This window comes from Lygodium microphyllum, chromosome 9, assembly GCF_053477565.2.
Source record: "Lygodium microphyllum isolate KBCC chromosome 9, Lygodium_microphyllum_v1.1.10, whole genome shotgun sequence".
Classification (NCBI taxonomy): domain Eukaryota; kingdom Viridiplantae; phylum Streptophyta; class Polypodiopsida; order Schizaeales; family Lygodiaceae; genus Lygodium; species Lygodium microphyllum.
The window spans coordinates 164,800,379-164,813,215 of NC_141143.1; the positions used below are offsets into that span (position 1 = coordinate 164,800,379).

General features: G+C 59.3%; 2 non-coding genes and 1 pseudogene across 2 annotated transcripts; all 3 read left to right on the forward strand.

Moving 5' to 3' along the window:
* The first annotated feature begins 6,981 nt into the window (after positions 1 to 6,981).
* Positions 6,982 to 8,794, forward strand: LOC148031849 (18S ribosomal RNA). Its single transcript, XR_015692065.1, has one exon. It is a non-coding gene; the product is annotated as an 18S ribosomal RNA (ribosomal RNA).
* A 341-nt stretch (positions 8,795 to 9,135) lies between these two features.
* Positions 9,136 to 9,288, forward strand: LOC148031850 (5.8S ribosomal RNA). Its single transcript, XR_015692034.1, has one exon. It is a non-coding gene; the product is annotated as a 5.8S ribosomal RNA (ribosomal RNA).
* Positions 9,289 to 9,532: 244 nt separating this feature from the next.
* Positions 9,533 to 12,676, forward strand: LOC148031851 (25S ribosomal RNA; annotated as a pseudogene).
* The last annotated feature ends 161 nt before the right edge of the window (positions 12,677 to 12,837 follow it).

Sequence of the window (12,837 nt, forward strand, 5' to 3'; positions counted from 1 at the left end):
CCCCCTTTCCCCCTCAACACACACCACAACATGTCGCGACGCCCCCCCCCTTATGACATCCCCCCCATGACATGACACGCCCTCTCCCCCACCTCCAAAATTCGGCCCCCCCCTTCCCCCGTCTACACACACCACAACATGTCGCGACGCCCCCCCCATGATACGACAGGACGCGACGGCCCCCCCCAACACACACCACACCATGTCGCGATGCGCCCTCCCCCCACCTCCAAAATTTGCCCCCCCCTTCCCCCCTCAACACACAGCACACCATGTCGCGACGTGCCGCCCCCCCACCATGACATTCCCACCCCAGCCCCCCCACCCATAACACGACACGATGTGACGCGCCGCCCCCATGACATCCCCCCCACCCCCCCATGACACGACATGACGCGACGCGCCCCCCCATGATATGCCCACCCCACCCCCCCATGATATCCCCACCCCACCCCCCCCATGACACGACACGACGCGACGTGCCCCCCCATGACATCCCCCCCACCCTCGTGACACGACACGACGTGACGTGCCCCTCCCCCCCATGACATCCCCACCCCACCCCACCCACCCATGACACGACACGATGCGACGCGGCCCCCCCCATGACATCCCCACCCCACCCCCCCATGACACGACACGACGTGACGTGCCCCCCCCATGACATCCCCCCTACCCCCCATGACACGTCACGATGCGACGCGCCCCCCCCCCCATGACATCCCCACCCCACCCCACCCACCCATGACACGACACGATGCGAAGCGCCCCCCCATGACATCCCCACCCCACCCCCCCATGACACGACACGACGCGACGTGCCCCCCCTCCATAACATCCCCCCCACCCCCCATGACACGACACGATGCGACGCACCCCCCATGACATCACCACCCCACCCCCCCACCCATGACACAACACGATGCGACAACCATGACACAACAGGACACGATGCACCGCGTCGAGGGGGGGTGCGGTGGGGTGGGGGGGTGTGTGGTGTCATGGGGGGGTGACACGGGGTGGGGTGGGTCAAGCGGGGTTTTTGGAGGCGTGGTGAGGTGGCGTGGATAGAGCGGGGTTTTTTCGAGGTGGGGTGCGGGGGGGCATCGTGGGGGGGTGCGGTGGGGTGGGGGGGTACGTTGTGTCCTGGGGGTGTGACGCGGGGTGGGGTGGGTCGAGAGGGGTTTTTGGAGGCGTGCGGGGGGGATCATGGGGGGGTGCGGTGGGGTGGCGGGGTGTGCCGTGTTGCGAGGGGGTGACGCGGGGTGCGGTGGGTCGAACCGCGTTTTTATAGGTGTGGTGGGGTGGTGTGGATGGAGCGGGGTTTTTTCGAGGTGGGGTGGGGGGAGGGGGGATGCGCCGCGTCGTGGGGGGTGCGGTGGGGTGGGGGGGTGTGCCGTGTTGTGGGGGGTGACGTGGGGTGGGGTGGGTCCAGCGGGGTTTCGAGAGGCATCATGGGGTGGTGTGGATGAAGCGGGGTTTTTTGAGGTGGGGTGCCATGACATGACATGACACGATGCACCCCCCCATGACATCCCCCTCCCCCTGCCCCATGACATGACACCACACCATGTCGCGACGCATCCCCCCCATGACATGACACGCCCTGCCCCCCACCTCCAAAATTCGGTTCCCCCCTTCCCCCCTCAACACACACCACAACATGCCGCGACGCCCCCCCCGCCCTATGACATGACACCACACCATGTCACGACGTGCCCCCCCTTCCCCCCCTCAACACACACCACACCATGTCGCGATGCGCCCCCCCATGACATGACATGCCCTCCCCCCCACCTCCAAAATTCGGCCCCCCCTTCCCCCCTCAACACACACCACAACTTGTCGCGACGCCCCCCCCAACACACACCACAGCATGTCGCGACGCGCCCTCCCCCCACCTCCAAAATTTGCCCCCCCTTCCCCCCTCAACACACACCACACCATGTCGCGACGTGCCGCCCCCCCACCATGACATCCCCACCCCACCCCCCCACCCATGACACGACATGATGCGACGCGCCCCCCCTCCCCCTTCCCCCCTCCACACACACCACACCATGTCACGATGTAACCCCCCCTCCCCATGACATCCCTACCCCACCCCCCCACCCATGACACGACAAGACGCGACGTGCCCCCCCATGACATCCCTCCTACCCCCCACGACACGACACGCCGCGACGCGCCCCCCCTCTTCCTTCCCCCCTCAACACACACCACACCATGTCACGACGTGCCGCCCCCCCCATGACATCCCCACCCCACCCCCCCACCCATGACACGACACGACGCGATGCGCCCCCCCCATGACATCCCCCCCACCCCCCATGACACGACACGATGCGACGCGCCCCCCCGATGACATCCCCCCTCCAATGGCATCCCCCCTTCCCCGGCCCCACATGACATGACACGACGCGACGTGCCCCCCTCCCCTTAACACACACACCCACCCACCATGACGCCCCCCCCCAATCCACACCACATCATGTCGCGATGCCCCCCCGCCCCATGACATGACACGACGCGACGTGCTCCCTCCCCTTAACACACACACCCACCCCACCCATGACACACACACCACACCATGTCGCCCCCCCTTCACACACACACCCATCCACCATGATACCCCCCCAACGCACACCACACCATGTCGCGATGCGCCCTCCCCCCCACCTCCAAAAATCGACCCCCCCTTCCCCCCTCAACACACACCACAACATGTCGCGATGCCCCCCCCGCCCCCCACGGATGACACAACACGACACGATGTGACGCGCCCCCTCTCCCTCTCCCTCCCCAACATAACATGACATCCCCCCCTCCAAAATTCGGCCCGTCCCCCTTCCCCCCTCAACACACACCACACCACGTCGCGACGCGCCGCCCCCCCTCCCCCACCCATGCCATCCCCACCCCATCCCTCGCGCCCCATGACATGACATGACTCGACGCCCCCCCCCCCCGTCCCCCCCCAAAACCCCCCCCATGACATCCCCACCCCACCCCCCCCCATGACCATGTCACAACGGGCCCCCCTCCAAAATTTGGCACCTCCCCCTTCCCACCTCAACACACACCACACCATGTCGCGAAGTGTCACCCCCCCTCCCCATGACATCCGCACCCCACCCCCCCTCCCATGACCATGTCACGACGGCCCGCCCTCCAAAATTGGGCGCCTCCCCCTTCCCCCCTCAACACACACCACACCATGTTGCGACGTGCCGCCCCCCACTCCCCATGACATCCCCACCCCACCCCCCCACCCATGGCACGACATGACGCGACACGCCCCTCCCCCAATGACATCCCCCCCACCCCCATAACACTAAACGATGCACGTGCCCCCCCCTCCCCATGACATCCCCACCCCACCCACGCCCACCCATGACACGATACGATGCGACATGCGTCCCCCCATGACATCCCCCCACCCCCACGACATGACGCGACTCGGCCCCCCCCTCGGCCCATGACATGACACGATGCGACGCCCTCCCCCCCACCTCCTAGGGATGACACGACACGACACGACGTGACGCGGCCCCTCCCCCTCCCCAACATAACATGACATCCCCCCCTCCAAAATTTGGCCCGTCCCCCTTCCATGATACGATGCGACACGCCCCCCCATGACATCCCCCCCAATGGGATCCCCCCTCCCCGCCCCCCCCATGACATGACACGACGCGACGTGCCCCCCTCCCCTTAACACACACACCCACCCACCGTGATCCCCCCCCCCGCCCCATGGCATGACACGACGCGACATGCTCCCCTCCCCTTAACACACACACCCACCCACCATGATGCCCCCTCAAAAATTCCGCCCCCCCACCCATGATACGACACGACGCGACGCGCCCCCCCCATGATACGAATGATGCAATGCACCCCCCCCATGACATCCCCCCCAATGGGATCCCCCCCTCCCCGCCCCCCCTCATGACATGACACGACGCGACGTGCCCCCCTCCCCTTAACACACACACCCACCCACCGTGATCCCCCCCCGCCCCATGAGATGACACGATGCAACGTGCTCCCCTCCCCTTAACACACACACCCACCCACATGACGCCCCCTCAAAAATTCTGCCCCCCCACCCCTCAAAAATTCGGCCCCCCCTTCAAAATTCGGTCCCCCCCCACCTCCCCCCTTCCCCCCCCCCCCAAAATTCGGCCCCCCTCACCATGACATCCCCCCCCACCCCCTCCCCCACCCATAACACCAAACGACGTGACGCGCCCCCCCCATGACATCCTCCCCACCCCCCAATGACAAGACACGACGCGACGAGCCCCCCCTCCCCCTTCCCCCCTCCACACACACCACACCATGTCGCGACGTGCCGCCCTCCCCATGACATCCCCACCCCACCCCCCCACCCATGACACAACACGACACGACGTGCCCCCCCCATGACATCCCCCCACCCCCCATGACATGACACGACGCGACGGGCCTCCCCCCCATGACATCCCCACCCCACCCTCCCCCCACCCATGACATGACACGACGCGACGCGCCCCCCCATGACATGACACGACACGATGCCCCCACCCCCTCCCCCTTCCCTCCTCAACACACACCACACCATGTCGCGACGTGCCGCCCCCCCTCCCTATGACATCCCCACCCCACCCCCCCCATCCATGACATCCCCCCCACCCCCCATGACATCCCCCCCACCCCCCATGACACGACACGATGAGACGCGCCCCCCCATGACACGACATGACGCGATGCGACACGCCCCCCATGACACGACATGACGCGATGCACCCCCCCTCCCCCTTCCCCCCTCAACACACACCACACCATGTCGCGACGTGCCGCGCCCCCCCTCCCCATGACATCCCCCCCCACCCCCCCCACCCCCATGACATAACACGATGCGACGTGCCCCCCCCCCCCCCCATGACATCCCCCCAAATGGGATCCCCCCCCTCCCTGCCCCCCCATGACATGACACGACGCGACCTGCCCCCGTCCCCTTAACACACACACCCACCCACCACAATCCCTCCCCCCCCCCCCCAACACACACCACACCATGTCGCGACGTCCCCCCTCCCCCCCCCGCCCCATGACATGACACGACGCAACGTGCTCCCCTCCCCTTAACACACACACCCACCCACCATGACGACCCCTCAAAAATTCGCCCCCCCCCCCCCCCAACACACACCACACCACACCACCCCTCCCCCCCCTCCAAAATTCGGCCCCCTCCCATGACATCCCCCCACCCCCCCCACCCATGACACGACACGACACGACGTGCCCCCCCATGACATCCCCCCCACCCCCCATGACACGACACGACGCGATGCACCTCCCCCCCATGACATCCCCACCCCACCCCCCCCACCCATGACATGACATGACGCGACGCGTCCCCCTCCCCCTTACCTCCTCAACACAGACCACACCATGTCGCGACGTGCCGCCCCCCCTCCCCATGACATCCCCACCCCACCCCCCCCCCATCCATGACACGACACAACGCGACGCGCCCCCCCCCCCCATGACATCCCCCCCCACCCCCCATGACATGCCATGACGCGACGTGCCCCCCTCCCCTTAACACACACACCCACCCACCGCAATGCGCCCCCCCCAACACACACCACACCATGTTGCGACGCCCCCCTCCCCCCCCGCCCCATGACATGACATGACGTGACGTGCCCCCCTTCCCTTAACACACACACCCACCCACCATGATGCCCCCTCGAAAATTCTTCCCCCCCCTTTCCCCCGCCCCCCCCCCCAACACACACCACACCACACCACCCCTCCCCCCCCTCCAAAATTCGGCCCCCCACCCCCCTCCAAAATTCGGCCCCCCCCCTTTCAAAATTCGGGCCCCCCCCCCTCTCAACACACACCACACCACACCACCCCACCCCTCCCCCTCCCCCCTCCAAAATTCGCCCCCCCCCTTCTCAATACACACCACCCCACCCCTCCCCCCCCCCTCAAAAATTCGGCCCCCCTCCTTCAAAATTCGGCCCCCCCCCTCCCCCTCCCCCTCCCCCCCACCCTTCAAAATTCGCCCCCCCCCCCCACCCCTCCAAAATTTGGCGCCCCCTTCCCCCCTCAACACGCCATGTTGCGACGCGCCCTTCCCCCCCCCCCAAGAAATTTCGGGCTTTGTAGGTATGCCTTGCCGTTGGAGCCGAAAACACCTATGAGGGTAGTGGTGCTTGCTCCATCGAAACACTCCTTGGAGATCCAAGGGAGGGTGAGGTGAGGCGTATGGTCCCCGCATCCGTCTTGTCCACGAGGAGTGTCTCGTGAGCAAATGCCATGTACCCCCCACCGAACGATTAGGCTCAAGCGACTTGTGGTGATCCTTGCGAGGACATCGCGTCATGGTGGTCAACATGTGCCCACAAGGCCGTGAGAAGCGAAGTGCGGTGCCTTGAACACGTGTCTTGTTTGTGGCGAGATCGTGTTCGAGCTCCATGGTTCTCAATGCTAACGGCGATTCTCATCGTGAATATTGTGCGGCTTGTATCGATACGGATGGAACGATGAGATGGAGGTGCTTCTTCGTCGGCGAGGCTTGTTCCGGGTGGGGTTGAGTGCACCTCATGATGGGCTCTTGTTGACGCGAAACAGTGGAATGCATGAGCGTCTCCATCGTCTTTCGACTCGACACGAGCTCGGAATGTGGCAGACAAGACAACGTGGAGCACGCCTCGTGTGTGATGGTGGCGATGCCGATGCACGTGCTCGTGTGTGGCTTTGTCCACGGTGGGAAACAAAAGCATGCCCTCGTCCCATCCCCATTTGTCATTTTCTTCTTCTCCCTGTAAACTCTCGAGCCTTCTTGCTCCTCCCCTCTTTCTCTTTACATCAAGAACAACACATTGGTGATGAGGTCGTGCCTTTTTGCCCTGCAGCCACACTTGATGTGGAGTTGGAATGCGCAGCAGCGGTGCTGCTCATGTGATGAAAGATAGCTACCTGGTTGATCCTGCCAGTAGTCATATCCTTGTCTCAAAGATTAAGCCATGCATGTGTAAGTATAAACTCTCTTGTACTGTGAAACTGCGAATGGCTCATTAAATCAGTTATAGTTTCTTTGATGGTACCTTGCTACTCGGATAACGGTAGTAATTCTAGAGCTAATATGTGCACCAACACCCGACTTCTGGAAGGGATGCATTTATTAGATAAAAGGCCGATGCGGGCTTGCCCGGTAATGCGGTGAATCATGATAACTTCCCGAATCGCACGGCCTCAGCGCCGGTGATGCTTCATTCAAATTTCTGCCCTATCAACTTTCGACGGTAGGATAGAGGCCTACCATGGTGGTGACGGGTGACAGAGAATTAGGGTTCGATTTCGGAGAGGGAGCCTGAGAAACGGCTACCACATCCAAGGAAGGCAGCAGGCGCGCAAATTACCCAATCGCGACACGGGAAGGTAGTGACAATAAATAACAATACTGGGCTTTTATAAGTCTGGTAATTGGAACGAGTACAATCTAAATCCCTTAACGAGGATCCATTGGAGGGCAAGTCAGGTGCTAGCAGCCGCAGTAATTCCAGCTCCAATAACGCATATTTAAGTTGTTGCAGTTAAAAAGCTCCTAGTTGGATCTCGGGGTGGGGCGTGCGGTCTGCCTCCTTTGGTGTGCACTGATCGCCCTGCCCTTTCTGTCGGAGACGCGCTCCTGGACTTAATTGGCTGGGACGTGGATTCGGCAATGTTACTTTGAAAAAATTAGAGTGCTCAAAGCAAGCCTATGCTCTGAATACATTAGCATGGAATAACGCGATAGGACTTTGGTCTTATTGTGTTGGTCTTCGGGACCGGAGTAATGATTAATAGGGATGGTTGGGGGCATTCGTATTTCATTGTTAGAGGTAAAATTCTTGGATTTATGAAAGATGAACTACTGCGAAAGCATTTGCCAAGGATGTTTTCATTAATCAAGAACGAAAGTTGGGGGCTCGAAGACGATCAAATACCGTCCTAGTCTCAACCATAAACGATGCTGACTAGGGATTGGCGGGTGTAATTTTGATGACTTCACCAGCACCTTATGAGAAATCAAAGTTTTTGGGTTCCAGGGGGAGTATGGTCGCAAGGCTGAAACTTAAAGGAATTGACGGAAGGGAACCACCAGGAGTGGAGCCTGCGGCTTAATTTGACTCAACACGGGGAAACTTACCAGGTCCAGACATAGTAAGGATTGATAGATTGAGAGCTCTTTCTTGATTCTATGGGTGGTGGTGCATGGCCGTTCTTAGTTGGTGGAGTGATTTGTCTGGTTAATTTCGTTAACCAACGAGACCTCCGCCTGCTAACTAGTTACACGAAGGATCCTCTTCGTGGCCAACTTCTTAGAGGGACTATGGCCGTCTAGGCCATGGAAGTTTGAGGCAATAACAGGTCTGTGATGCCCTTAGATGTTCTGGGCTGCACGCACGCTACACTGATGAATTCAATGAGTTTACCACCTGGGCCGAGAGGTCTGGGTAATCTTCTGAAATTTCATCGTGATGGGGATAGATCATTGCAATTATTGATCTTCAACAAGGAATTCCTAGTAAGTGCGAGTCATCAGCTTGCGTTGACTACGTCCTTGCCCTTTGTACACACCGCCCGTCGCTCCTACCGATTGAATGGTCAGGTGAAGTTTTCGGATTGCGGCGACGCTGGTGGTTTGCCACCGGTGACGTTGTGAGAAGTTCATTAAGCCTTATCATTTAGAGGAAGGAGAAGTGGTAACAAGGTTTCCGTAGGTGAACCTATGGAAGGATCATTGACACACATCCGTGAGAACAATGCGAACCCTCGAATTTCCATGAGGGATCGCGCTCGGAGGTGCGGTCGGCATCCTCTCCCCCCTCCGTGAGTCGAGCGACAGTGGGGGAGGCTATGCTTCGGGGTCGTCCTGCGATTGTGCCGGTGGAGGAGGAAGGAGGGACGCCTTCGACCTCTCTCCCTTGCTCAGGGCGATCCCCCTTCGTCGTGCTCGTTCGGGCACGCCGTCACCTTGATAAACCCTTTGCCCCTCCCCGCACGCGGGGGTGGCAGGAGGAACTTGATAAACCTTGTCTTGTCTGAGATTCCTCCCCTCGAGAGGATTGAAAAACAAAACGCAACTACTCTCAGCAACGGATATCTTGGCTCTTACAACGATGAAGAACGCAGCGAAATGCGATACGTAGTGTGAATTGCAGAATTTTGCGAATCATCGAGTCTTTGAACGCAACTTGCGCCCGCGGCTCGTCCAAGGGCATGCCTACTTGAGTGTCCCTAACTCCTCCACACCCTCTCCCCTTCTTCGGGGGAGAGGGTGGAATTGGTCGTCCACGCATCCGACGTGATGCCGCAGTTGGCTGAAATGTACCGGCAGCACCGTGCGGTGACGTTGCTCCGCAAGGGTGGTTCGTCTCCTTGTTGAGGTGGCAGCTGTTTGCGGGTGCCTCTTCACGTGTGCACGTGTTGGACCGGGCTCTTCGGAGCCGGGGCTTGCCCTCGGCGACCCGAAATGCAACTCGGACTTCAAATCAGGCAAGGCTACCCACTGAGTTTAAGCATATCACTAAGCGGAGGAAAAGAAACTAACCAGGATTTCCCTAGTAGCTGCGAGCGAACCGGAAAGAGCCCATCTTGGAAATCACATGGCTTTGCCGTGCGAATTGTAGTCTGGAGAGGCGTCCTCTACGGCGGCGGACCGAGCCCAAGTCCCCCTGGAAAGGGGCGTCAGAGAGGGTGAGAGCCCCGTCGAGCTCGGACCCTGTCACTCCACGAGGCGCCGTCCACGAGTCCGACTGTTTGGGAATGCAGCCCTAAGTGGGTGGTAAATTCCATCCAAGGCTAAATATGGGCAAGAGACCGATAGCGAACAAGTACCGCGAGGGAAAGATGAAAAGGACTTTGAAAAGAGAGTTAAAAAGTGCTTGAAATTGCTGCGAGGAAAGCGAATGGGGGCCGCGGGTGCACCCCGATCGGATGCGGAACGGTGCGAATTGGTCCGCCGCTCGACGCGGGGTGCTGGTCAGTGTGGGCCGGTGCGGCAGGACAAGAGCGGGATTTAGATGGCTCGCCGATGCCGTCGCGTCGGCCAAGGAACGAAGCGTGCGCCACTTGTGGCGGGCTCTGCACCTGCACGCTCGGGACGCTGGCACTCTGGGCTTTCCATCCGACCTGTCTTGAAACACGGACCAAGGAGTCTAACATGTATGCGAGCCAGTGGGTGGCAAACCCATGGAGGTGCAAGGAACCTGACAGGTTGGATCCCCTTCACGCGGTGCACCATCGACCGACCATGATCTTCTGTGAAAGGTTTGAGTGGGAGCGTACCTGCTGGGACCCGAAAGATGATGAATTATGCCTGAGCAGGGCGAAGCCTGAGGAAACTCTGGTGGAGGCTCGTAGCGATACTAACGTGCAAATCGTTCGTCAGACTTGGGTATAGGGGCGAAAGACTAATTAAACCATCTAGTAACTGGTTCCCTCCGAAGTTTTCCTCAGGAGAGTTGGAGCTCCTCGCAGTTTTATCAGGTAAAGCAAATGATTAGAGGCATTGGGGGTGAAACACCCTCGACCTATTCTCAAACTTTAAATAGGTAAGCGGCCGGGGTTGCTTTGTTGAACCCCGGCGCAGAATGCGAGCTCCAAGTGGGCCATTTTTGGTAAGCAGAACTGGCGATGCGGGATGAACCGAAAGCCGGGTTACGGTGCCAAACTGTGCACTAACCTAGATCCCACAAAGGGTGTTGACTGATTAAGACAGCAGGACGATGGTCATGGAAGTCGAAATCCGCTAAGGAGTGTGTAACAACTCACATGCGGAATCAACTAGCCCTGAAAATGGATGGCACTGAAGCGCGCGACCTACACCCGGCCATCGGGGCGAGTGCGAGGCCCCGATGAGTAGGAGGGCGTGGGGGTCGTGGCGCAGCTCCACGCGCAAGCTTGAGTGAAACGGCCCCCAGTGCAGATCTTGGTGGTAGTAGCAAATATTCGAATGAGAACTTTGAAGACCCAAGTGGAGAAAGGTTCCATGTGAACAACAATTGGACATGGGTTAGTCGATCCTAAGAGATGGGGCAGTCCTGTGTCAAGGGTGCAATGCGCGCCACTCATTGAAAGGGAATCGGGTTAATATTCTCGAACCGGGACGTGGCGGTGGACGACAACGTGACCGAATCCGGAGACGTCGGCGCAGGCCCCGGGAAGAGTTCTCTTTTCTTTTTAACAGCCCGCCCACCTTGAAATCGGATCACCCAGAGATAGGGTCCAACGGCTGGTAAAGCACGGCACGTCTCCCGGTGTCCGATGCGCCCCCGACGGCCCGTGAAAATCTAGAGGAGTGAATGCCAATCACGCTCAGTCGTACTCATAACCACATCAGGTCTCCAAGGTGAACAGCCTCTGGTCGATAGAACAATGTAGGTAAGGGAAGTCGGCAAAACGGATCTGTAACTTCGGGAAAAGGATTGGCTCTAAGGGCTGGGTCTAGGGGTCTGCTTCTTGACCTCGGAGGCTGTTGAGGGTCTGCCCGAGCTGCCCCAGCGGCGAGGGCGGACCTCCGCGTGCTGATCGGGTGACAGGGGCAGAACATCGTCCCTCGCGGGGCGGCCCTCCCTAGGCGGTGAACAACCGTCTCAGAACTGGTACAGACAAGGGGAATCTGACTGTTTAATTAAAACAAAGCATTGCAATGGTCCCTGTGGATGTTGACGCAATGTGATTTTTGCCCAGTGCTCTGAATGTCAAAGTGAAGAAATTCAACCAAGCGCGGGTAAACGGCGGGAGTAACTATGACTCTCTTAAGGTAGCCAAATCTTCGTCATCTAATTAGTGATGCACTCGCGTGCCGATCCAGGCGGAAGACATTGTCAGGTGGGGAGTTTGGCTGGGGCGGCACATCTGTTAAAAGATAACGTAGGTGTCCTAAGATGAGCTCAACGAGAACAAAAATATCGTGTGGAACAAAAGGGTAAAAGCTCATTTGATTTTGATTTTCAATACGAATACAAACTGTGAAAGCATGGCCTATCGATCCTTTAGTGTTTCGGAATTTGAAGCTAGAGGTGTCAGAAAAGTTACCACAGGGATAACTGGCTTGTGGCAGCCAAGCATTCATAGCGACGTTGCTTTTTGATCCTTCGATGTCGGCTCTTCCTATCATTGCGAAGCAGAATTCGCCAAGTGTTGGATTGTTCACCCACCAATAGGGAACGTGAGTTGGGTTTAGACCGTCGTGAGATAGGTTAGTTTTATCCTACTAATGAGCGGTGCCGCAATAGTAATTCAACTTAGTATGAGAGGAACCATTGATTCACATAATTGGTCATTGCGCTTGGTTGAAAAGCCAGTGGCGCGAAGCTACCATGTGTAGGATTATGACTGAACGCCTCTAAGTCAGAATCCATGCTAGACGCGGCGCTCTCTACCTCCCCGGTTGTTACCTGACTGATAGTAGGGGCGCTCGTGCGTCCCCGACAGCATGTGTCGAGAGTCTCCCTCGACGTGCCGGAAGTGGTCGCCTCTAAGACTCTGAATGGAAATTACAAATGATCGAGGAGATGAATCCTTTGCAGATGACTTAAATATGTGGCCGGGTATTGTAAGTGGCAGAGTAGCCTTCCTACTACGATCCACTGAGATTCAGCCCGCCGCCGCACCGATTTGTCCCCCTTCCGCTCGGTTCGACGGGGTTTTCTTGGCCTTGGCCCTCATGTGCGCCCCCAACTCCTCGCGCACATCGTGCACTTGATCTAGCCTAGCTCGTGCGGGTGGTTCGATTGCCTTCTCTTCGCATTCCCTGCCTTGGCTCGCTTGCGTGAGTGCGGT